This window comes from Macadamia integrifolia, unplaced genomic scaffold, assembly GCF_013358625.1.
Source record: "Macadamia integrifolia cultivar HAES 741 unplaced genomic scaffold, SCU_Mint_v3 scaffold1035, whole genome shotgun sequence".
NCBI classification, from domain to species: Eukaryota; Viridiplantae; Streptophyta; class Magnoliopsida; order Proteales; family Proteaceae; genus Macadamia; species Macadamia integrifolia.
Window position 1 is genome coordinate 194,523 of NW_024868059.1, and position 23,828 is coordinate 218,350.

Genomic DNA, 23,828 nt, shown 5'->3' on the forward strand with positions numbered 1-23,828 from the left:
GGTTGCCGAGGAATATCTAAAGCAATGAGAGCTGTTAAGAGTCCATCTATAGTGCTCTGAGCAGAGCAGCATTGGTGAATTGGTCCCAAATGGTTAGGCTACAGAGACACGTGGAGATTGGGGTCAGCAGAGGCTGCCAGAGAAGAAGCCATGGCAGGGCAGAGGCGAGAGGTTGCAGGGATCCCTGGGGAGCAGGGCAAGGACGTCGAACTAGAGGCGAGGCTGGAGTTGGCTCCAGGACAGTGGTTCGTATTAGAGTCTAGAGGAATCTAAGGAGAGGTGGAGATGTGGCCTTCCAAGGCCAGGGTCGAGAGGCTTCCGAAAGAACGATGAGAGTTAAAGGCGGAGGTGAGGCCTTCAAAGGCCGGTGAGAAGTCATTCGAGTCATTACTGGGAGGAGTCTGGCTTGTCAAACAGAATATGGTAGGGGTCGAGGCTGACGGTAAGCATGAAGGACCCAAGGGACTGACGGAGTCATTGCTGTTCGTCGGCGCCACTCGAGAGGGCAGACCATTGGGATTCATTCCAGAGAAAACAGAATCGGGTAAGGTGGATGGGATCGTCAGGTCGAGCATGACCTGCAGAGGGTTAAGGGTAAGGGGCAGTGGGGCGGATCGGTCAGTGGGTTAAGTTGCGTAAGGTTGGTATTCAGGTTGGCTGAGGATATGGTAGGGTTGGGTTGATTGAAAGGGTGGGTCGGGTCATATAAGTGACCAAGGTACAGAGGATGATCCGACGGGTATTTGGAGAAAATGTTGAGAAGGTGGATCGGTAAAAGTTGATTCAAGGGAATAGAAGGAGGTCAGGGGTGGACCGGGTTAGGTTTGAAACCAGGAGAGGATTCTCAACAGAGTGGTGGACCGGTTCAAAGGTGGGCCGAAGGTTCTCACAACCAAAAAAGGGATGCCAAGAGATAGGAGACGGGTATTGGTTCAGAGGCATCAAGGTAGTAACAGCGGAAGTAGGGAGAGGAGAAAGGGGAGGGGGAATATCCCAAGGAATGTCTGGTAAGGTATCAGGGGTTTGGTGCACATTTTCCGTGCACTCTGCCAGGTCTAAAACCGAGAAAGGGTTTGGACCAATGGGCAGGGGTGAGAGTGAAGGACCAACGGATAAAGGAAGCAGAGGTTCTGATGAAACAGAGGCCGGCGGCTGGGACTTCAGAGGTCTCTTTCGTTTGATTTTCTTAAGGATCTTCACTGAGAGGAGGAAAGCTGTGGGCGGTTGGAGTTGGGGTCGATGTTCCCTGAAATGGGTTGATCTTCAGCAAGAGCGTAACTAGTCGATGGTTCCTGGACAGAGGCAGCAGCGACAGCCTGAGAGGCGGAGGTGCAGGTCTCTGTTTTGTGACCAAAACACTTACAGATTGTGCAAGAAGGGGGCGCCAGTCGTAATGGACTTCCTGAGTAAAGGAATAGTCTTCTTAAAAAATTGTGATTGAAGATGGAAGAATACTGTCGGCTTCCACCTCGATACAGATTTTGGCAAACGAGAGTCTATCCATTGTCTTGGTACGTTGTTTGGAATACAATGGTTTTTCGATTAGAGAACCGACCAAACCAAGGCCTTTCATATGCCAATAGTGGAATGGCAGATTGGGGAAAGTCACCCAGAGAGGTAAAGATGTGGGTTCCGTCTTGGAGAACGACGTGCGAGCATCCCACTGCCTGAGAAATATTGGATTTTTTCCAACATGCCACGGACCACCATCAACAACGTAGGCTTTGTCCGTTTCAGAGTCAAACTTAAATATGACAATCCCATTATCGAGCATGAAGGTGGACATCGCATAGACCGGCTTCCATTGTTTCACCAGGGAGGTTTTGTCAGTAATGAAAGGAGGTCTGCTGCCGAGAAACGAACCAACCACGTAATATTTCCATTTCTGGATTTCAGAATCTAAAAAGTCTTAGCGAACAAAAGCCAACAGGGGAGGGATTCCGAGTTGTAGCAGGGTGGAAAAAGAGGTAGTGTTTGCCAGAGGAAGGAGCGGAGGGGGAGAGGAGGCAAAGGGGGGGTGGAAGTGACTACCAAGGTCCATGAATGAGTCATGGGTGATAAAGGAGGCTGGAGGAGGGTAGGGGGGAGGGGTGGTCATCGGTTGAAGGAGGAGGGAGGTTGATAGTGAGGGTAGGGGGATTCCGGCGGTGGAGGCATGGTTTTAAGTATCGGTGCGTATCGTGCCGTATCGGCCGATACGTATCCGTATCGGTAGGCATCGGCACGATACATACCGATACGCTACGGGGAATTTTGGGCCCTCTTTTGTGTATCGACGTATCGTACGTACCGTATCGTGCCATACCGTATCGGTACAGATAAGTACGATACTCTGCCATACGAACTTTTAAAAATATAAAAATTCTCGAGTATCGGTACCGTATCGAATGTATCGTGCAGTATCGAGCCGTATCGTACCGATACTTAAGTGTGAATGTGCCTTTTGTTGTTTGAAACAAACACTTCAAACTTTCACCAACAGTTTTCTATATTTCTCTTCTTTCTTCCCCTTTGATTCACACACCTTTTTGGAGACTCAAATGGTAGATTGAAAGAAACATTGTGGAAGTGAATGGTTCAAAGAAGGAGAAAAACATAGTCCAAGAAGAACCTTGAAGGCTTGAACTTGAAGGTTGAAACATTTGAATAGTAAGTTCTTGAATTTTTACTCACTTTTTTCAACTTTAACCTTAGATTTTCAAGTTTTTTTACAAATCTAAGGTTCATCATATTTAGAATCACATTTTGTGCATCATTATTACATGAAATCATTGGATTTGTAAGGATTTTACAAACTTTTTTCAAGAGAAAATGCGGGTTTCAATTTTTTTCAAATTTCTTAGATCTACTCATGCTCAATGGTTAAAAATGTTTAGATTTTTTATATGTTATGTAAAAACAAGTGTTCTACAACTTCCATGGAAATTTTTGATTTTTCTCAAAAAAAAAAAATATATATTTTTTTTATTTTTTTATTCCAAAATTAATTTAAAAAAAAGAAAAATCCCCAAATTTTTTTTTAGAAAATTTAGTTCATGCAACTCTTAAAAATAATGTCATAACTTATAATTACTAAATACATGATTTCAAATGAAACCCACATTTTTTCCCCAAAAAAGTGAGGGTTTCAATTTTTTTTTATTTCTTAGATCTATTCAAATATATTGGTCCACACTTTGTTGATTTTTTATATGTTCTTTAAAAACATTTAATCTACAAATTTTATAAAAAAAATTTAATTTTTCTAAATAGTTTGTATTTTTTATTTTTTTTTATTTCAAAAATTAATTAAAAAATAGGAAAAATACTAAAAAAATACATTTTTTTTTATAAAATTCAGTTCATTTTAGTTTAAAAAAATATATATAATTTACTTGGCCAATGACCATGATGTAAAATTAGATGCACAATTTTTTCCAAAAAAAGTGTGCATTTCAAGTTTATGTAAATTTGGAAAAATACAAAAAAATATATATTTTTTTCTTTGGATACATCTCATTTTAGTTTCTAAAAAAATGCTATTATGTACTAAATACTAAATTAATAAATATGCATATTGAAGAAGAAGGTCCTAGCCAATGATTTGAACCACCATGACACTCTTCACGGCACTTATCACAGTGGCAATGGCAATGAGGAAAGAAAAAATTGTAAGAAACTCAAACCTCATCATTTTGAACATTTTCAACTTAATATATTTGTCTATCAATACGATACCCTCTACTCAAGTATTTATGCATTCTACATGTTATATATAGCTTTTGTTTAACTGTTTTTTTATGCAAAAGTGTATAAAAATGTGTTCCCTATCCATTTATGTGCGTATCTTTAGTGTATCTTAGCGCATCTCCGATACGATACGATACCCTCCGATACGTATCTTAATTTTGACCGACCGATACGGCGACCGATACCGATACTTTAATCCTTGGGTGGAGGCCACTAGAGGGGGGGAAGGCATTGCAAGTCACGTCATAGGGGAGGGGGAGGAGAGTGGGCAGAGCTCAAATTGGTGAATTGATTATCCATTTCTTGAGATATTAGTTATGTTACTCTAAGGGTAGTTTAGTAATTTGTCAAATTATGTTTTATTTTCTTTTCCTCCTTAGGGAGGTATGTGTAATATCTTGTAAATATATTAGTAAAGAATATATTGGTGTTAGTGAGACTTTACTTACAACACACTATTCCAACATGCCATTGATTTCTCTTATTCTCCCTGTTCTACTTCTCCATCTTCTTCCTCATCTCTCATCTCATTGTTCCTCTCCATTCACATATTTTAAATGATACATCAAGAGGGAATAACATTAGCCGATAGACTCCAGGATGCAATAATGTGTCTCTTCCTAGGAGAATTAGGGACAGGGCAATGGTGGAGAGATCTAATCTTAGAGGTAACATCGAAGGAGATGGATTTCCAAACCTTGTCCACAGAGTGAGAATTGGAGGACTATCTATGGATTTTAAGCTCCATCCAGATGTAGACGATGGTCCCGCAGAAAGCAACCTTGCCAACAGTGTCACATATATGGAGGATTCGACAAAAGTTGTGTTGATTCAGATCCATTCCTTATCAAATGGGAGAATATGTTTTCTGGACAACCAACATCTAGAGAAGACACTCTTCCAAATTGAGGAAGAAAGAGGGCAAGAGAAGAAGAGATGATTAGTATCCTCAATCCCGTTAAGACAGAGGTAGCAGGAGAGGGGACTTGGATATGAGGGTAGATGAGGAAGGACTACGAAGGCAGTTAAAGATAATGCGCCAATCTATAAAGCTGTGATGGGGAATATGGCCCTTGAACTAAATAGTGTTACGCCAAGGGGCCAAAGAACCAGAGGATCTGACAAAGGACCAAGTGGAGGCAGAGGAGAATGTCGCATTGGAGGAGGGCAGCCAGCATTTGTCTTCTCTTTCGTGGTGGCCAGGGGGAGTGGAGGGAGAGAGGACCAGAGATCAGCTGGGGGGGAGAGGGAGGAGGGACCAACCATAAGAGAGATGATGGAGGCAACAGAGGCTGATTTGTGAAGACCTGAAGATAGATAGTAGTTGAGAATCAAAGATTAAAGAATAATTCAACTTGTCAGTAATGACAGAGGCCCTTTTTATTTATGAGGAGATTACAATAAACCGAATAAGGAAAGTTGGGTAACACTGACTAACTATCCTTATCTACAAGAAACCGAACAAGGGAAGAAGTAGGGTAACGCTGACTAAGCGTCCCTATCTACAAGACTTACTACAGTAAAATAAGACTTAAGCAAGGTAAAAAATAGAACTAACTATGGTCATCTCAACAGTTCTAGAGGTAACTAAAGAGGATAGGACACTCGAGGGATTCTAGGGGTCCATCCAGAAGGAAGTGGCCTGGACGTTGCCTATGGAGAAGGAGATGGCCATGAGGGCAGTGGGTCAGAGACAGGATAATGCGGAATAGGGATTTAAAAGAACCTTGTTCGGTTCTTTTAATGGGCCCACCCAAATGAGAAACTAAATAATCAAGATGAAGTGGTAGTATTGTAAATAAACTAAAGTTATAAAGAGAGTGGGAGAGTTGTAAATAACCAGATTAACTAATGAGCTACTTGGGAGATGGGACTCTAAAGGGAATTAGTAATTATTTGGTGGGTATAAACTAGGAAGCATATTCTCTCATATGGGATATGAGAGAATTAGAGGCAAAGAGAAGGTAACAGGAAATCAAAATGAAAGAGAATTAAACAACAAACTCACAGTTCTTCAACCTTGCGTCATAACCAGAAAATAGAAGGCATGCCTGATTCCTCCACCACTAATTTGCTCCACATGAGTTTCCAGGCATAGGAAGCTACTCCAAAACCTTTCTGCTCTCTAGCCCTAGCACCTCCAACAGTGATCAACCAAGAGAGAGAACCCTTCGAACTCAAATATGGGTGTACCATGAGAGAACCTGAGTTGCAGATTTCAGCTCTCATAGTGTACTCATCATCAAGCACCCATACCATGGGTATTAGTGTAGGATTAAAATCTCTCCACAAGATATAATCCCTAGACCCAATAGATCACCATAGATAGATTAAGAATACTAAGAACAATGGGATAGAAACTACAATCAATAAAAGCGTACCTTGTTTGGGATCCATAGTAAAGCAATGCACAGTGGAAAACCTTTTGATCTAGTAGTAAAGTACTTCTCCTTCATTCCCCTATGATCACTGGCTAGATGAGGAACCTGAACGCACAAGGGAGGAAGCCACAAGAAACCCTCTCTTTCTTTTACTCCCTCTCTCTCTCTCCAAAATGTACGTTGTGAATAATATATTAGGGTTGGAGGAGGGACCTAGCTCTCTCTATATATAAAGTTTCCTAATAGACCCACTCATCACAAGTCCAATGGTTCACTAAATCCCACACTAGCCAGCCCATATTAAACTAATTAAAGCCCGTATGTCTCACTTAATTAGACTAAATAATTAGTCTAGTTTTAATAAAGTACAAAAACCAAATTAATATAAGCCCACATAGAAATATTCTAACAATTAGGTCGCTTACAGGTAAGGAAGTAACCCAATAACTTTCAGCCCAAACCAGTGAAACACCAATGAGTTTGAAGTCATTGCTCAAGGTTGCAGGTATCGCCCAGAAACAAGGAATGGGAAGAGAAACCAGAAAAGTAGGAGAAAAGGAGGTGTTTCTCACAAAGGGAGAAGAGGGGGTGGGGGAGAGAGAAAGAGCACACGCACACCAAGCCCATAGGGGCTACACATCCAGAACTCAATTTCAATTTATTCTTTCAATTCTCAAAAACCTCCCCTATAGAATCATTTTACAGCAATTTAAAGAACTCATTACATAAAATTGGAAACCAATTAAAAGATAGAAACTACATAATCAAGTATAATAAGATTGCTTCCCTAATTATCGACTACGAACTGTTGCCAGACCAAAATATTGGTTTGGGTTGGTTGTGTGTTGGATTAGGCTTCCATAGTGGGTAAGTTCGGTCCAGCCAAGCCAAAGCATCTACATCAGCTCACCTCCTCTTCAAAGAACTGGACTCCGTCAAGTTTGGATGAGGTCTAAGAATACCATCAGAGTCAATGCACCTAAGGAGAAAGTACCAGCTGTCCTCTTGAGTTTGAGAGGTGGAAGATCCTTTGTCGGAGGAAATTTCATCTGAAGTCCACCATGCTGAAAGGTGTATGTATTCTCAAAACCACTGTGCTTGGCTTTCTTGTCTAACAACCATAGTGCACCCTAGAAGATTGTATCAGACTTTCAGAACATCACACTGCACTTGGTCAATCAGTCCACCAATGGAATACGTGAGCAAACACCTTTCACTAATTTTCATATTATTGTTGTTCACCCACCAAACCTTGTAGGGATTTGGATGAGGCTCCGTTTTCAAACCCAACTTGCTAACAACATTTTCAGTGACGACGTTGGTGTAAGTGCTGAGGTTGATCACCATATTACACAATCATTGCATAACCCCTTGGTTTGAATGATACTATTATGGTGCCAATTGTCCTTCTCGGGAACCTTCTGTGTAGTTAAAAGAGGACGGATCACATAAAACAGTTGACGCTCTCCATCACTATCACCATCATCAATCTCACTAGCCTCGCGTTCACACTCAGCCTCCAGATTCACTGTTCCTATTTTCGATTGCTCTTATGGTACATAGGTTATAAAATTATCCTTGTCAATATACGCTAACAACTGGTTAGGACACTGATTAGATCTATGCCCATACCCCTTGTACGTGAAGCATTGAATAGCCTCCTTCAGAAATAATGAGTTCCTGTCATAACCACACCGAGGTGGGGAGAAAGCTCTGTCTAAACCACGATGAGGAGGGGAGTATGGACGAATTGGTCGTGTTGGTGTTGTTGAAGAACCACTATCCTTTGGTTTATTAACCGAAATTGATTTCTCCTGAGTAGAAGATTGTTGTGGGCGTGAAGTATCTCCTCTAGAATATGTGTTGGGAAAAGTCCTCTGAGTGTAGGGCCTCTTCAGACTTTCCTCAACCTGATAGGCAACCTGAACTGTGTCCTCCATAGTAGACAATCTACTAAAGGCTAATGCGGCACTGATCTGTGGATGCAAACCATTGCGGAACTGCGTCACGAAGACTTCCTCATCCCACTCAAAGTCAGATCGAGTGGCTAAGTAGTAGAATCTGGCCACATACTTACTCCTCAGTCGACATATTGTCTTGTCTCAATGCACAAATTTGAGGTGTACATGTTGCTTATAATCGGTCAGTTGGAATCTTTTGTTCATGGCACCTCGCATCTCAAGCCATATAGTAGCTTGCCCATAACATCGAGTCCGATTTTGCTGTTGGTGCTTGGGGACCCTCAAAGAGGAACTACACAACAGGGAAACTGGGAAAGGAACTAAATACAAGCATCCCTAGAAACCCCCACCCCCAATTTGGCCAAATCATCTGCAGTTGAGTTGGCCTAAGGCATCCTCCAAACAAAGAGAAATCATGGTTAGCACAAAGAGCACTAGCTATCCCTATCAAATGAATTCATATCCAAGGTCCATCAACCCAGCACAAACTCAATCAATCATCCATTTGGAGTCACCTTCAATTGTTAACCTCATCCATCCTTGCTGAGGAGCAATCTCGATATGTTGAATGGATGCTTTCAATTCTGCAGAAAAAAAATCTCTGAAAGTCTCTCTCCCTTTTCTTTTTTTTTCCAATTTTTTTTATAGAAAATTTTTACTTAAAAAGAATTATACGTTTGGGAAAACAAAGAAAGAGAGGAAATTTTGATTCTTCTTTTCACGAATCTAACAGTCTATTCCATTCAAAGCAAAAGTGTTGATACCCTTGGAAGGTTTAAGGCCTCGGAATCATGCTACTGGGGCTATAGAACCATTGACCCATCCTTTCCAAAACAATGACATCCTCTAAAACTCAAGAGTAACAAGTGCTGCACGACCCATCTGCCATGTGGCAGTTTGGACAATCCCAAATTTTGAATAGGTATACCAAAGTCCCCTGCTCAAATGTCAAATTTCAACACAAAAAAAGTCTGCCACATGGAAAAATAAGCCCTTTAAAATCAAGGATTCCCACATACCAATATAGGGATGCATTGACATACATGGGAGGTATTGATTGAAATATGCTCTGCTATTCTAGACCATGTGGCACAATGAGGTGGGATGTGTGGGAAGCCCTTCCTTATTAAGCCCCATAGTGGTCATTTTGCAAACTTCAAATATCTCCCCAAATGCACTTCGGATCTTAGGTACAAGCCCTATCTTTTCATGTTTAATTGTAGGAAAACTTGTTAACTTTTGGAATAGAATAGCTGTTATGTTTATTTGGATATGTTTATTTGATTTAATATACTATCTGGACCAAGCGACTGATTGGCTGATTACTAAGTTTGCATTTCAGTGTGTGGTATTAACTCATGATAACAATTGCAGTTTATACCATACTCATTTATAGAGAAGGAAGCTAGTCATGTTGAGGGTTTCAGTCCAGAACTGGCAGTTATGACTATTGGAGGAAAAGAACTTGAAGAAAAGCTTGTGGTAAATTCTTTTGTTTATTTTATTTAATTTTTTTTTCCTTATAGCTTTTACCTTTTAACCAAGTCTGTGAAAAGATTTTGCCTGAAATTTGGCTTTGATATCTTTCTGTTGCACATTTGAGATACTGTCAGGTTCGACCTACTAGTGAAACCATTGTGAATTACAAGTTTACTCAATGGATCCGTAGCTACCGCGATCTTCCACTCATGATTAATCAGGTGCCTTTTTTTGGTCAATATTCTACTTATACTCTTATTCTAAATGTGAATCTTGCCTTACGGTTTTCCCCTTGTTAATTTCTCAGTGGGCAAATGTCACAAGATGGGAATTGAGGACAAAACCTTTCATTAGGACCCTTGAATTTTTGTGGCAAGAGGGTCATACAGCGCATGCAACCCTCGAAGAGGCAGAAGAAGAGGTTTGCACCATCTTTACTCAAAGATTTCCCCACTTAATTTAAAATATGCTTTATATTTAATTGATTGATGTTGTTTTATTAGCCGATCCCATTTAGTTGGGAAAAGGCCGTTCTGTTGTTGTATTGATGTTGTTTTATTGCAGGCATTAAAAATGGTCGATGTCTAAAAAAACTTTGCTTATGAGCAAGCAGCAATACCTGTCATTGCAGGTCAAAAATCTAGGCTTGAGACATTTGCTGGTGCTCTGAGGACATATACAATTGAAGCCATGATGGGTGATCGAAGAGCTTTACAGGCTAGAACTAGCCACAACCTTGGACAGAATTTCTTCCGTGCCTTTGAAACACAGGTGCTAATACTGCATTTATGGAGTTTATTTTAACCATGTTTCTAAAAACACTTTAAGCATTGATGGGTAGATGAGTTACATGTGCTATTCTTGTTTGTTTTGGGACGTTTACATCCATTGTGGTTTGAGTAACAAGGTCCAAAGCATTAACAATATCTTCTTGTCAAAATCATTTCATTAGTTTCGGAGTGGACTTATTTCTTGATTAGTGAAATGACTTATTTGGAGAAAGCTGTAGTGAACTTAACATAAATTTTTTAATACCATGCTTGTTGATGCACTCATAGCCCACAGGCTTCTCCCTTTTTGAATTTCCCCAGTCTATTCGAATTTGCACTCCACTCCACCTTTTTGTCAATTCGCCAGCTAGAACACACATATGGACTCACATCACATACTGGCATGTTCCCCTAGGAACTACGTGAGTTATAAATTTTGATAAATTTCTTGAAATTTTGGATGTTTGCTAGTTTGAGAGTATTCTCATTCAGATATGCAAAAATAAATTAGAATTGAAATATATGAATTTTGATTTTTGAATGAAATAGGAAAGGTAGAGAAACCATAGGAAGTTAATAGATATAAGAAATCAGAGTAGGGATATAGATAAAGAAACTTTTGTCTGAATTTTTTTCTGATATTTAATCTGAAATCAGTACAAACTTGTCAGGAGCGCTGTAAATGGATTGGATTAGAATTCGATCTAGGTGGTATATACTCCAAATTTTCTGTAGGGTCTATTACATCTGAATATATGGTATCAGGTCCATATCCAATCAGATTTTTTTTTTTTTTGGATGAGTAAATAAATTTATACCCAAAGAGAAGAGAAAATACAAGGGGAAAAGGGGGAGGAGGGGAGGCTTAAGCCAACAAGGAAAAGCCAGCCCCCGGGGGGAACAAAACAAAAAGCAACAAAGAGACAAACAACAACAAACAACAACATCAGCAGCAGCCAACAACCAACAGCAGCAAGCAACAACCAACAGCCAAGGAGCAGGGGAACGAGGGAGGGGGGAGGGGCAAGAGAGGGGGATGGGGCGCGAGGGGAGAGGGGGTCATGGGGGAGGGGGAGGGGGAGGGGCAGGCAAAGGCTCCAGGAAGAGATTATGTGGTCATTTCTGAGAGACAAGGGGATTGGCCGGGATTGGAAGGAGTTCAGAGAGTGGATTTTTGAGGTAACATCAAAGAAGATGACTTTCCAAATCCTATCCGGGGAGTGGGAGTTGGAGGACCATCTACGAGGGTTACACTCCATCCTGAGGTGAGTAATTGTAGTAGAGAAGGTAAGCTTGCCAATGGTGTCATAGATGGAGGAGCCAGCAAAAGTCATATCAACCCAAATACATTCCCTATCAAAGGGAAGAATTAACCTAGGGGAAGGCCAGCAACGAGCAAGGACAGTTTTCCAGACCAAGGAAGAAAGAGGACAAGAGAAAAAGAGGTGGGGGATATCCTCTTGACCATCAGGGCAGAGGCAACAGGCAGGGTCAACATGACTGTGCCGACGAAGAAGGAAGGATTGCGTGGGGAGGTAGTTGGATAGACATCTCCAGGTAGTGAAGTTGTGCCAAGGAATAGGACCTTTGAACCCTGCGAGATTACGCCATGGAACATCAGGACCCGAGGATCTGACAAAGGACCAAGCAGAGGTAGAGGAGAACAACCTATTGGAAGAGGGAAGCCAGACACATTTGTCATCCCTTCCATGATGCCCAGGGAGAATGGGGGGGAGGGAGTCCCACAGATCCGCAAGGGGGGAGGAGAGAGAGGAGGGGTCTAGCCCAGAGGGAAGAGAATAGAAGAGACAAGAGAGGATTTAGAAAGACCAGAAGAATAGATGATTCTAGGGGTGACTAGAGAAGAAAGGATACCTGAGGGGTGCCAAGGGTCCATCCAAAGGGAGGTCGAATGCCCATTGCCAATGATGTTGGAGCAAGTAGTAAGGCTAAAGGATCTGAGGCTAAAGATTTTCCGCCAAATCCACGAGGCATTAGAGGGGGAGGGACAAGTCCAAAGGGAGTTATGGGCAAGCAAAGAAGAGTATACTCAGTCCACCCAGATCCTTCGATGCTTGGAGGCAATCTTCTAAATAAGCTTGAGAATGCCTACAGCATTAATCTCCTTGATCCTTCTGATACCGAGACCTCTTTCAAACTTGGGCAAGCAGACCTTTGCCCAAGGCAATGGATGGAGAAACTTGGAGGTGTCGGAACCTTTCCAGAGAAAGGAACAGAAGAGACTTTCAATAGATTTGACAGTGGGGACAGAAAGGATAAAGATCCTAGACTAGAAGAGATAGAGAGATTGGAGGACAGATCTAATAAGGACAAGCTAACCAGCATAGGAGAGGAGCTTGCCTTTCTAGAGCTGGAGCCTCTTCCGGATCAAGTCAAGCATAGGGGGCAATGGTGGGTAGAGAGCCTAGAGGAAATAAGGGGAAGGCCCAGATATTTCATTGGCAAGGAACCCAAGGAAAAGCCCATGATATGAAAGAGAAGGGATTGAGTATCAGAAGAGAAACCAGAGAGGAAGAGATTAGATTTGAGGAGGTTGATGGAGAGCCCAGAAAGGGATTCAAAGGACTGAAGGGGAGAAATAATGGAAGAGATGGAGAGGGAATCAGTTTTAGAGAAGACCATGGTGTCATCTGCAAAAGCAAGGTGAGTGAGGGAAAGAGGCTTACACTTGGGAATATGGGAAATGAGATGAATATCAAAGGCCGACTGAATGGAACAGAAGAGCACCTCGAGAGATAGAGAGAAAAGAAAGGGGGAGAGAGGGCAGCCTTGGTGGATACCTCGCCCAGAAGGGAAGTATCCAGCAGGGCTACCATTGACTAAAACTGAGAACCGGGGAGTGGATATGCAGCAGAAAATCCAGTGGACAAGGGAAGGGGGGGGGGAAGGACATTTGGAGCAAGACTTTAGAGATGTAATCCCAACTGATAGAGTCAAAAGCCTTGTGGATGTCAATTTTAAGAAGAGCAGAGGGGGAGTGATTTTTTCGATCAAATCCTCTGACAATCTCATGGCAGAGGATGATATTGTCAGCAATGCTCCTCCCAGCAATGAAGGTAAATTGGTTGGGGCTCACAAGAGAATCAATGACTTTCCCAATCCTATTAGCCAGAATTTTGGCTATGAACTTATAGAGCATATTACAGAGAAATAGGCATGAAGTCATTCATCATTTCAGCACCTTCCTTCTTAGGAATGAGGTAGAGGAAGGTATGATTGACCCCTTTGATCTGAGAGGGGTTGAGGAAGAAGCTCCTCACCTCTAGGATGAGATCCTTACGAATAATGTTCCAGCAAGAGGAAAAGAATCCCATACTGAAGCCGTCAGGGCTAGGGGCTTTATTGGCCTTATGGGAGAGGATGATAGAGAGGATTTCCTCGTCGGAGGGGATGGAAAGAAGAGAAGGAAGAAGATCATTTGGGATGAATTTGTTGAGGAGAAGGGGGGAATAGGAGGAGGAGAAGGAAGAAGGGGCTTGGAGAAGATTCCCTCGAAATCAGAGATAGCTTTAGACTTGATTTCCTCGAGGAGGAGGAGTTTAGTACCAGTGGAGGAGAGGAGCTTGGGGATGGTATTCACATTGTTTCTAGCTTTGAGAGAGAGATGGAAGAAGGCGGAGTTGGAGTCTCCAAGATCAAGCCACTTGATACGAGCTTTCTGGCGAAAGAAGCTCTCTTCTTAGGCAAGAAGCAAGGCAAGCTCAGAAGCAGTGGCCTTCTCATCAGAGGCAAGGATAGGGTTAAGCAAATCAAGCTAAATTTGGGATTGAATGAGAAGAAGCTTGTCTCGACAAGAGGAGACACGGGAGGAGATGTTGCCAAAGGTGGAGGAATTCCAGAGCTTAAGGGCAGCTTTGACAGATTTGAGCTTTTTGGCAAAAGCAACAAGGGGAGGGAGGGACCGGGGAATGGCAATGGACCAGGCATTTTGGACAATGAGAAGAAATTTCTGATGGGAGGTCCACATGTCAAAGAATTTGAATGGCTTGGGACCGAATGAGGAGAAGGGAAGAACATGAAGATCCATGGGATAGTGATCAGAGATACCAGGGAGATCGAAATAGGCGTGGGAGGAGAGGGAAAGGACTCTAGCCAAGGCTCATTGACCAGAGCATGGTCAAGCTTATAGGCAACCCTTGAAGAACCGGATCTGTGGTTATGTCACGTAAGCTTGGTGCCGGACCACCTTGGATCATTGAGACCAAGATCATCAATGCAATCATTGAAGGAGTTGACCGCAAGGGGGTCAACGGGTTACCTCCATGCTTCTTGTGGCTGAAATGGATGACATTGAAGTCACCCCCAATCCCCTAGGGACGAGAGTCGAAGGAGGGGGTAAAGAGAGAAGGTCGGACCAAAGGGGGAGCAAACGAGAGGCAAGGTTATGGGTATAGATGATCGAGAAGAAGCAGATGAAGGAACCAGAAGCATGGGAGATGGAGAGGTGGATGACTTGGTCCGAAGAGGAGAGGGGAGAGATGGAGAGGTATGAGGGGTTCCAGAGAATCCAGATTATGCCGATAGGACTATGGAGGTAGTTATTGGCAAAAGACCAGGAGGGCGCAATAGAAGCGGCGATATGGGCAGCATTAGACTCTAAAACACGAGTCTCAAGAAGGTAGTAGAGATTGGACTTGGAGGAGCGAATCAGGGAACGGATCTCCGCTTGCTTAGCGAATGAATTGAGACTGCAGACGTTCCAGATGGTCCAAGGAGTCATGTAGAGCTGGGGTGGGAGGGCAGCGAATGCTCAGAAGAGTTAGCAAGAGGACCAGGAGATGGGCATTTGGAAGAAGGGGGCTTGGTAGGAGGGCTAGATCTGGGATTAAAGGTGGCGAATTTATAATTGTTGGAGGATTTAGAGCGCAAGGAGGATCTGGTAGCAGAGGAGGAAGATTTTTTCTTCTTGGAGCCCTAAGAGATAGGGGGAGGGACGGTATAAAGAGAGGGGGAGGGAGAAGAAATGCTGATGGGGTGAATGATGGATGGTGGGTTAAGGCTAGTGTGGGTTGTGGGGGAGACAAGAGTAGGGGAAGAAGACGGCAAGGAGGTAGGGTCATGGTTGAAGGTAGCAGCAAGACATGTGGGATAGGAATTCTCAATGGTACAAGGAGGGTCTAAATGAGAGCCAGTAAGGGAGTAGTCCGGCAGAGGCATAGTGATAGCAGCAGCAACAGCGTGGGCAATTCCCAGCATAGGCACGGTAGCGACGAGCTCGGCAGTGGCTTCCAAGGCTAAGGCATGGGCCTCTGTAATTTGATAAGAGCCAATAGAGGCGAAGGAGTAAGGGCAGCAGCATCAGGATTGATCGTGGGATCAATAGTTGTGGTGGAAGGCGTCAAGTTGCCATCATGAGGAGTCGAAGCATAGGAGAGGGGATCGCAAGTCATTGTAAGAGAGACCAACCTGCATCGAGATGGGCAACATCGGTGCGGCGGCATCAGAGAGAACTCTATCAATAGACGAGGGGCTCGAGGGAGCGACGGCATCGGCGGTGGGGGGAGAACAGCAATAGTCTTGGAGCTCAGGGGAGCGGCGATGAACTGAGGTGAAGAGCAGGCAGAGGGGCTCACGACGACGGTGGAGGGTAGAGGCATCGGAGGCAAGATTTGTAGGATGTCAGTAGACGAGGAAAGGGATATCCTGGGGTTGTCGGAGACCACTGTTGACTGCGCGGAGCTTAGGGGAGCGTCTGGAACCAAAGACCAGGTTGAAGTAGTAGGCTCAGGCGAGTATGAGATTGAATCAGGTCCAAGGAGCAGGGTCGGGTCAAAGAGAAGGTGTTGGCATGGTTGATGGATGTGGGGCGGGTAGCTAGGTCATGGATTGGGTTGTCAAGGTTTCCCGTGTACAAGGGATGATCCGTTGGAAATTTGGAAAAGGTATTTAGAAGTTGAGCCGGTATGAAGTTGTTAAGGGGGTAAAAAATTGGTTCAGGCTGAATAGGTAGTTCAACCGGCTCAGCACTAGTTAGGGTTTCGGTGGAGTTAAAAGGCAAAGGATGCAAATGGAGTGAGGGCATGATAGCCGTAGAGGCAGCCAGTGGGAGAATGCCTAACAGAAGAGGGAGGCAAAGGGGGAAGGGATTCAGTCGCATCAGTCGAAGACACAAAGAGAGAAGAGCTTAAAATAGGATTGTCAGGACCGATAGAAGAGGAGGACAGGGGTTCAGAGGTGGGAAAGGGGCTTAGATCATCAATTCCATCAAAGGATTCATCCGATGTCAAGACCGAGAACAGATTGAGACCAGCTGGCAAAGGATCGATGATCGTTGAGAGACTAGCAGTCTGAGGATGAGTTAAGGCATCGGCAGGAGCGGTGGCTAAATTTACCGGCATCAAAGCATCGGCAGTAGAAGCAGCAAGATTTACTGGTGTTTGGTTGTGGCCAAGCTCCAAGATATTGTTGTTACTTTTTTTTTCCCTTCTATATGTTTGCACTGTGAATCGAGAATTGTTGGGGGCAGTATTGGAAGGCCTGATGGGTTCTCTTGTAGGCTTGGAGATATTGCATAGAGCTGTGGTATGGCCAAAACATTTGCAAAGAGTGCAGGTAGGCGGCAACCAGTCGTATTTCACCTCTTGTTCAAGGGAGAAACCTTCTCCATCAATGATAGTGATCTTAGAGGGGAGAATCTATTCAGCTTGAACTTCGATCTAGACTCGAGTGTAAGACAGGCGGTCCATAGTCTTCGTTCTTTTATCGGAATGCCGGTGCTTCCCTATGATGGAACTGATGAGGCTAAGCCCTTTGACACACCAGAAATGGAGTGGTAGGTTGGGGTAGGTAACCCACAAGGGTATGGACTTTGGTTCAAATTTGGAAAAAGATAAGTGCTCGTCCCATTGACGGAGGAAAATGGGTTTTTCCCAACATACCACGGACCTCCGTCAATGGCGGCAGAGCGGTCAATGGTGGCAGAGAAGTTAAAAATGAAAATGCCATTATTCAGCATGTAGATCGAGAGAGTGCCAGAAGGCCTCCATTGGTTTAGAAGGGAAGTCTTAATCACCAAGAAGGGAGGCCGGCTACCAAGGAACGAGCCAACAACACAATTGCTCCACTTAGAGATTTCAGAGGCAAGGAGACCCGGCGGACAGAGTCCAACAGGGCTAGAGTTATGGATGGAAGGAGGATAGAAGTAGAGGGAGTGCCCAGCCGAAGGAGGGAGAGGAGAGGAGGAGGAGGAGGGAGAGGGAGGGGAAGCGGAGGAGGAAACAATGGAAGTCCAGGGCTGGGGATCGGTAGGTTCAATAGGAGGAGGAAGGGAAGTGGAGGCAGAGGGAGGCAGAGGTTGGGGAGAGGAAGCAGGAACAAGGCAGATTCCGGCGGCAGGGGCCGCCGGAGAAGGGGTGGGTGGCATACGGATAGGTCAGGGGAGGGGTTTCATGGATGAACTCATCATGGAGAAAATACATTCCAATCAGATTTTGATATCTAAATTTTATTTAAATTCAAAATATGATGCTTCTGTTCAACTGAACATTCAAACCAAGTAGGCCAAGAGCAATCTTTGGTTATCACACATATATGTTCTAAGACATATCAGTTGAAAAAACTTCATTACCATGAAACCCTGTTTGAAACTGAGACTTTTGTGGAAGGTACTGATTTTTTAACAGATTTTTGGACTGGGCAGTTAAAACATCCAGGCTGTCAATTGCAAAGTGCATCTGCTTGACCATTCAAAGCACTGTGGCCACTGAAAAGTCCAACTGATCATCCTATCCTGGTGGTTGGACTTTTAAACCTTTTGAACTGGACTATTTGGGCTGTCGAAAGCAAGGTGTCAAGTATCAGTATTGAGCAGCATATCGGAAAGCTGGCTTTAAGAGATGTATTGGAGAGACGTTGGATACACTTTGATATGCATGGATATGCTTATGATACATGAAAAACTTGAGTTTTTAAGCATTGTACACCATAAGCAAGCATAGTTAATGATATCCAACCAATATTGAGTTCTCTGTCTTCGCAGCATCTATGTGATTCAAATCTTCATTGGAAAGTGCAATATCAGACCTACTAAAAGGAGGAAATTAAGGAAGAGGACTTGAATAAGAAAAATCAATGCAAGTCAAATCTTCATTGGTGTTTTTTTAGTGTAGTTGGCATTCAGTTAGGTTTTGGCTAAAAAGTCATAGTAGGAAGAGGTCTCTTTTTTTTCTTCTCTTTTTTTTGGGGGGGTGGGGGGGTGGGGTGTTTGTCAACATGTGTATCTGTTAGAACAAACACCAACAAATACGAAGAAAATAAACGCAGATTGACACAAGATGAAACAGATTTAACGAGGTTCATACACCGATGTGGTATCCTACATCCTTAGGGGAAGAAGAAGATGATTCATAATATAAAAAGAGGTTACAATGGAGATCGCTCAAGAGCACCCAAACCGCGGAAATCTTGCCCAGAAACCCTAACACGAAAAACCCCCAAATCTTACAATGCTTGCTTAACAAGATGATACTACATATATATACTCCTCCAAGTTAGGTCGCTCCATATTGGCCCAACCCCTCTGCTACCATCACAGATCTCAGAAAAAAAAATCTCATTCGGCTCGCCACTAAAATATGTCAGAGCGGGTCATTTTTCAAAATGAGTAAAAAATTCGAGGCAAACATAATAGTATCGACTATCGAGTGTATTGGACTGTATCAGTACCGTATCGTACTTTATCGGTGCCTTATTGTACTGTATCGGTTTGATACTGTATTGACATACTTTTTTTGTATCCTATCGACATGGCCAATCTAGATATGTATCAGACCGTATCAGTCGTATCATATTGAGACTTGACAAGTTGTACCAGGGGCTGGCAAAAATTGAAGTCAACTGCTCCTAGGAAAAAATCTTGCCACTGCATGCAATGCTTGGTGTTTTAAAATTAATGTGGTCATTTTATTAATAATCATTTGGCAAATTTCTTCTAGAAGAACATGTGGCAGTGCTAATTATGAAACAGTGAGATCCAGTGAAAGATCAGCTTGCGACATGATCGCAGGTGAGGAATGAAACCAGATTCCTAAAGAATTTTATGATAGAATTTAGGGATCAGGTTCAGCCAAAATTCTGATCAAAGGCTCTAATTGAATGGGAGAATGTAATATTAGAAACCAGGTTTGATCCAATGGTCAAATTCTTTGGACCTGAAAATTCCTAGTTGAAGAAGGAACTCCCAAATCCGAGAATCGATAGAAATACACAAATCAGATTAGAGATTGATTTCAGTACCAAATAACAAGCCTAATGATGGTCATAAATCTGAGATCAAACTTAGACAACAGAACTTGAAATTTGATTAAACTGAAATCAGACTTGTAGGAGGAAAACAGGAAATCAATTTCATGTTGCTGGGGTAATTCAGAAACAGGGTTAGTGGTGATTCTAACATTAATCTTTGGTGGTGATGCCATTGATCATATCCTCTTTCTCCTGTCTTTCTTTATTTTCTGGTTGCTGAAATACTGGTCAAAGCTTTTTCTCTCCTGCATATATTCCCCTTTCAATTTCAGTTTCTGTTTTGGATGTTTGAATACTTATATCCTGTAGGTTATCAATATTGATTACCTCTTTTAATCTCCTAGTGATATCAGACCAATCTGGGCAACGCATGTTCTTATTTTGAAGATCCTTATAAGACTGAAACTCTTCCATGTCTCCCAATCTGTCCGTCAGATTTGTCTGAGATTTTTAGAGGTGATTTCCCTTGTTTGTTAAGCCCAATGACCATACTTTGAGGATCATCTGACTTATATTGAAAGAGATCTTTGATTTATCCCTCTGCTGTTCAGGAGGTCTGATTTCTGATATAGTCAAGTTTGGATTCTGCTTCACTTTTATCTTACCGGTTTCCTGTTATACTGTGACTACTGGTTTGATTTATAAATTAGGTCCATTACATCAATAAAACCAAAAATAAAAGCCCAACGCCCATAGAACCCAACTACGGACCAAAATAAAGTCTTCTGAAGGCCCAAACTTAACTGCCTCAATGTCCCCTGTTATTTGGACATGATGTGGCAGTTTCAACTCTTTAGGGAATGATCTGGAATGGTTTTTTGTCCAATTTCAAACTGAAATTCAGACATATACACTCCTATGTTTGTCATCTTCCTTCATAATTTTCAGCCATCCATGTATTGGCCTTCACCCTTCCTATAGTCCTTGATTTTTCATTACTCTGATTTGCATGTGAGCAAGAGACCTTGGGCTCTATCTGTTAACAAATTTCATTCCCATCTAATGTACCATGTGGCTGAACCAGGTGACCACCTGGAAATTCCACTCCCTAATAATTTTATCATCTTTCTCATTAATTGTACCTTGATCTGATCCTTCCTCACTGGATGGGAAGACCATTGGCTGCTGACTACTGGTCTGGAAGTCTCCAGCCTCTGGTCTGTTTTTAAGTACTTTGGCATATCTGTGTCAGTAGGCATAGACTGCAAAGGAATTTGATTTGGGCTGGAACTAAGCGTATCTGAATTTTATTTGATTACATATCTACAACATTCCAAATTTGACCCAAGAAACAATGGATCCGGATATGTCATATCCAGGTTGTGTTCTGATTGGATTTAATATCTTTATCCTTAGTTCAAATCAAAGTAAAGTTCCGTTGGTGGGTTTGAAACTTGTGATGTTCCAGTTGCTGATTCCGCGTTCAAGCCAACTATGCTAATTAGCAATCACTGATTATTATGCTCCCTGTTATAGTAGAATTGTCTTTATGGAATTTTATTAGTCTATTGCAGAATGATGAACTCTTGTGAATCCCCTAATCATAAAATCTATAGAACAATTTTTACATTTAGCTCTGAAATGTATAATATAGGGGGTTTTCCACTCCTCTTCTTCTTCTTCTTCTTATTTTTTATTTTTATTTTTTTTGCATTAATGCTTCGATTATATTTCTACTCATATTTTACTGATTTCATTCAACATTTAATATTTGTCTGAAACATGTCGATCTGAACAGTTCACTGATGAAAATGGACAAAGGCAATATGTGTGGCAGACGTCATGGGCTGTCAGCACCCGTTTTGTTGGTGGTATTATCATGACTCATGGAGATGATGCAGGTTTAATGCTTCCTCCCAAAATTGCACCAATTCAAGTAAGCCTTTCTTCTTCATCTTCTTCTTCTTCTTCTCTCTCTCTCTCTCTCCCTCTCTTTGAGTATGGTGGGGAGAAAGGGCTGGGAAGGTGGAATAATTTTCAATATTATCTGCGTGACTTTATCTATGGCACATCAGTATATTGAAGTTATGCAGCAAATAAGCATAATAAACAACTTATCTCTATGCTGGATTGTCATGAATGATATTCATCTGTGTAACTTCTGCTTCACTGTGTCTCCACACCCTAAAGGTTGAATAATTCAGCCATACTACCATTTACCCTTCATATATTTGTGGTTCATGCTCCCAAAAATTCCATGATTTTTGAGTAATCCTCTTGATGGCAACAATAATTTGACAGTCCGAACAGGACTTAAATATACTTGGCCAGAGTTGGCCTCCTTTTCCATGCTTTCTGAGTTAATTGATTTTCAATTTTGATTGTGGAAACATGTTATTAGGTGGTAATTGTACCAATATGGAAAAAGGAAGGTGAGAAAACAGGAGTTCTCAATGCTGCATATTCTGTAGAGAAAGCATTGAAAACAGCAGGGATCAGAGTTGAATTGGATGCCTCGGAACAGAGAACCCCTGGATGGAAATTTAATTTCTGGGAGATGAAGGTACACTGTCATTGTTTATGTTCAAAATATAAAATCAGTATGACCATGTAGCTTCATCATTGGTAGCAAGTTTGCTTTTGTTCTGCTCATCTTGAATTGTGTGTAAATCCAATTGGCTGTCAATGTCGATGTTAGATACAGAAATTCGGAGTATGCTTTTTATTCAACTCACCATGAATTGGATATTAATAGCATTTCTGTTTTATTTCGTGATAGTTAAGTCTCACTAGTGCTGATGCCCAAATCTGCTTGAAGATAGATCAACATTTCAGATTGTTGGTTTTTTTTTATTAGCCATCATCCTAATGATTTAACTTTCAACAGGGTGTCCCTTTAAGGATCGAGATTGGACCTCGTGATGTTTCAAGTGGGACACTAGTTATATCTAGGAGAGATGTTCCTGGAAAGCAAGGGAAAGTTTTTGGAGTTTCGATGGACCCTTCCATTTTGGAAGCCTATGTGAAGGATAAGTTGGATGACATCCAGTCATCACTTTTGGAAAAGGCTATTTCATTCCGAAATAGGTACACCCATATGCCTTCATGTCTCACTATTTATCAATGGATATGTATCTCTGGGTTAACTGAAATGCTTAATGCACATGGGCTGCGTGCCTGGGTCCTCCCAGCCATTGGATGTGCATTGGGCCTCCAATGGCACTGGAGAAATGGTATTATAAGTATTTGAAGCCATCTTCAATTCTTCATATTGATATTGATAATTATGTTAGGTCTTGAAAATGGGGCTGAGGCACCAAATTGACATCTGGATATCTAATTTACCACTTCGTATTTTCTCGAGTTTGCTTTACTAGGTAGAGTTGTAATATGGCAAAAGGTTTCATGTACGGCCATGCATGGTGCATGGTCGCTCATGAAACCCTTTGATGTTTATAAAGTCACTTTAAATATCAAAAAAACCCCACCCTATTTACGAACCTTTCGGTTTCTGAAAGCGGTCGTACACAAAACCCCTCCCCATGAAACTTTAGGGGAATAGTTGGGTGGGAGAGAAATTATCCCAAAAAAAAAGTCTAAAAGAATTCAATTCTAACATTTATATATATCATTTATGTTTTTCTTTAACTTGGTGCAAGTTTTGATTGAAAAACCAAAATTATGAAACTCCTGCCAGAAAAATTTGTTCAATTTACTGTCTTTGACTCATTTTAAAAACTAATTTATGGGGTTTCTTGCTGCAAGCCTTAGATGATGAATTTGGCTGTCAGGTGCTCTTATGCTTTCCACAGTTTTTTAACTACTATTTGAGTGTGGGGCTTGGATGGGTTATAATCACATTGGGAACTTCTATGCTTGGCATGCATTAGTCTAGGGTTGCGATAACTACATGAAAGTCACTAGTTTGTTCTTTATAGGGATTTCTTTGTCACTTTTATTTGCAGGGATAGTTTTGCTGTTTTCCAGAAGTAGGGTTATGGGCTGGATGACATGGTGGTTTTTGTTTTTTGGTGGGATTTATTGGCTCCATTTAGCTGGTACACCTTACTTTGTGCTACCCTCCAGTGGTTTCTATTTTTGAGTCTTGCTGGATACTGGAAAACTTGTAGTTCTATTAGAAGCTATGGCATCTATATAAAAGAGTGTATGTCCCACCTTTTAAAGGAAACTTGTGAGTCTTTTTTTGTCTTTGAGCTTGCTGCTGCATAGGTTACCATGAAGGTGGTACAACTTTAGTAGTAGGTGGTATTCCTAGTTTTTTTCCCCTACCCCCTCCTCCCCCC

The 23,828-nt window shown here is 42.1% G+C and overlaps 1 long non-coding RNA gene and 1 pseudogene across 1 annotated transcript in view; both read left to right on the forward strand.

The window, feature by feature from the left end:
* LOC122062430 overlaps positions 1-3,608 on the forward strand; it is a 19,041-nt gene extending 15,433 nt beyond the window's left edge. The window contains exon 4 of the long non-coding RNA XR_006134951.1: positions 3,563-3,608. This is a non-coding gene — a long non-coding RNA (uncharacterized LOC122062430). The remainder of the gene's footprint in view (positions 1-3,562) is intronic.
* On the forward strand, positions 3,608-22,789 carry LOC122062429 (annotated as a pseudogene).
* The last annotated feature ends 1,039 nt before the right edge of the window (positions 22,790-23,828 follow it).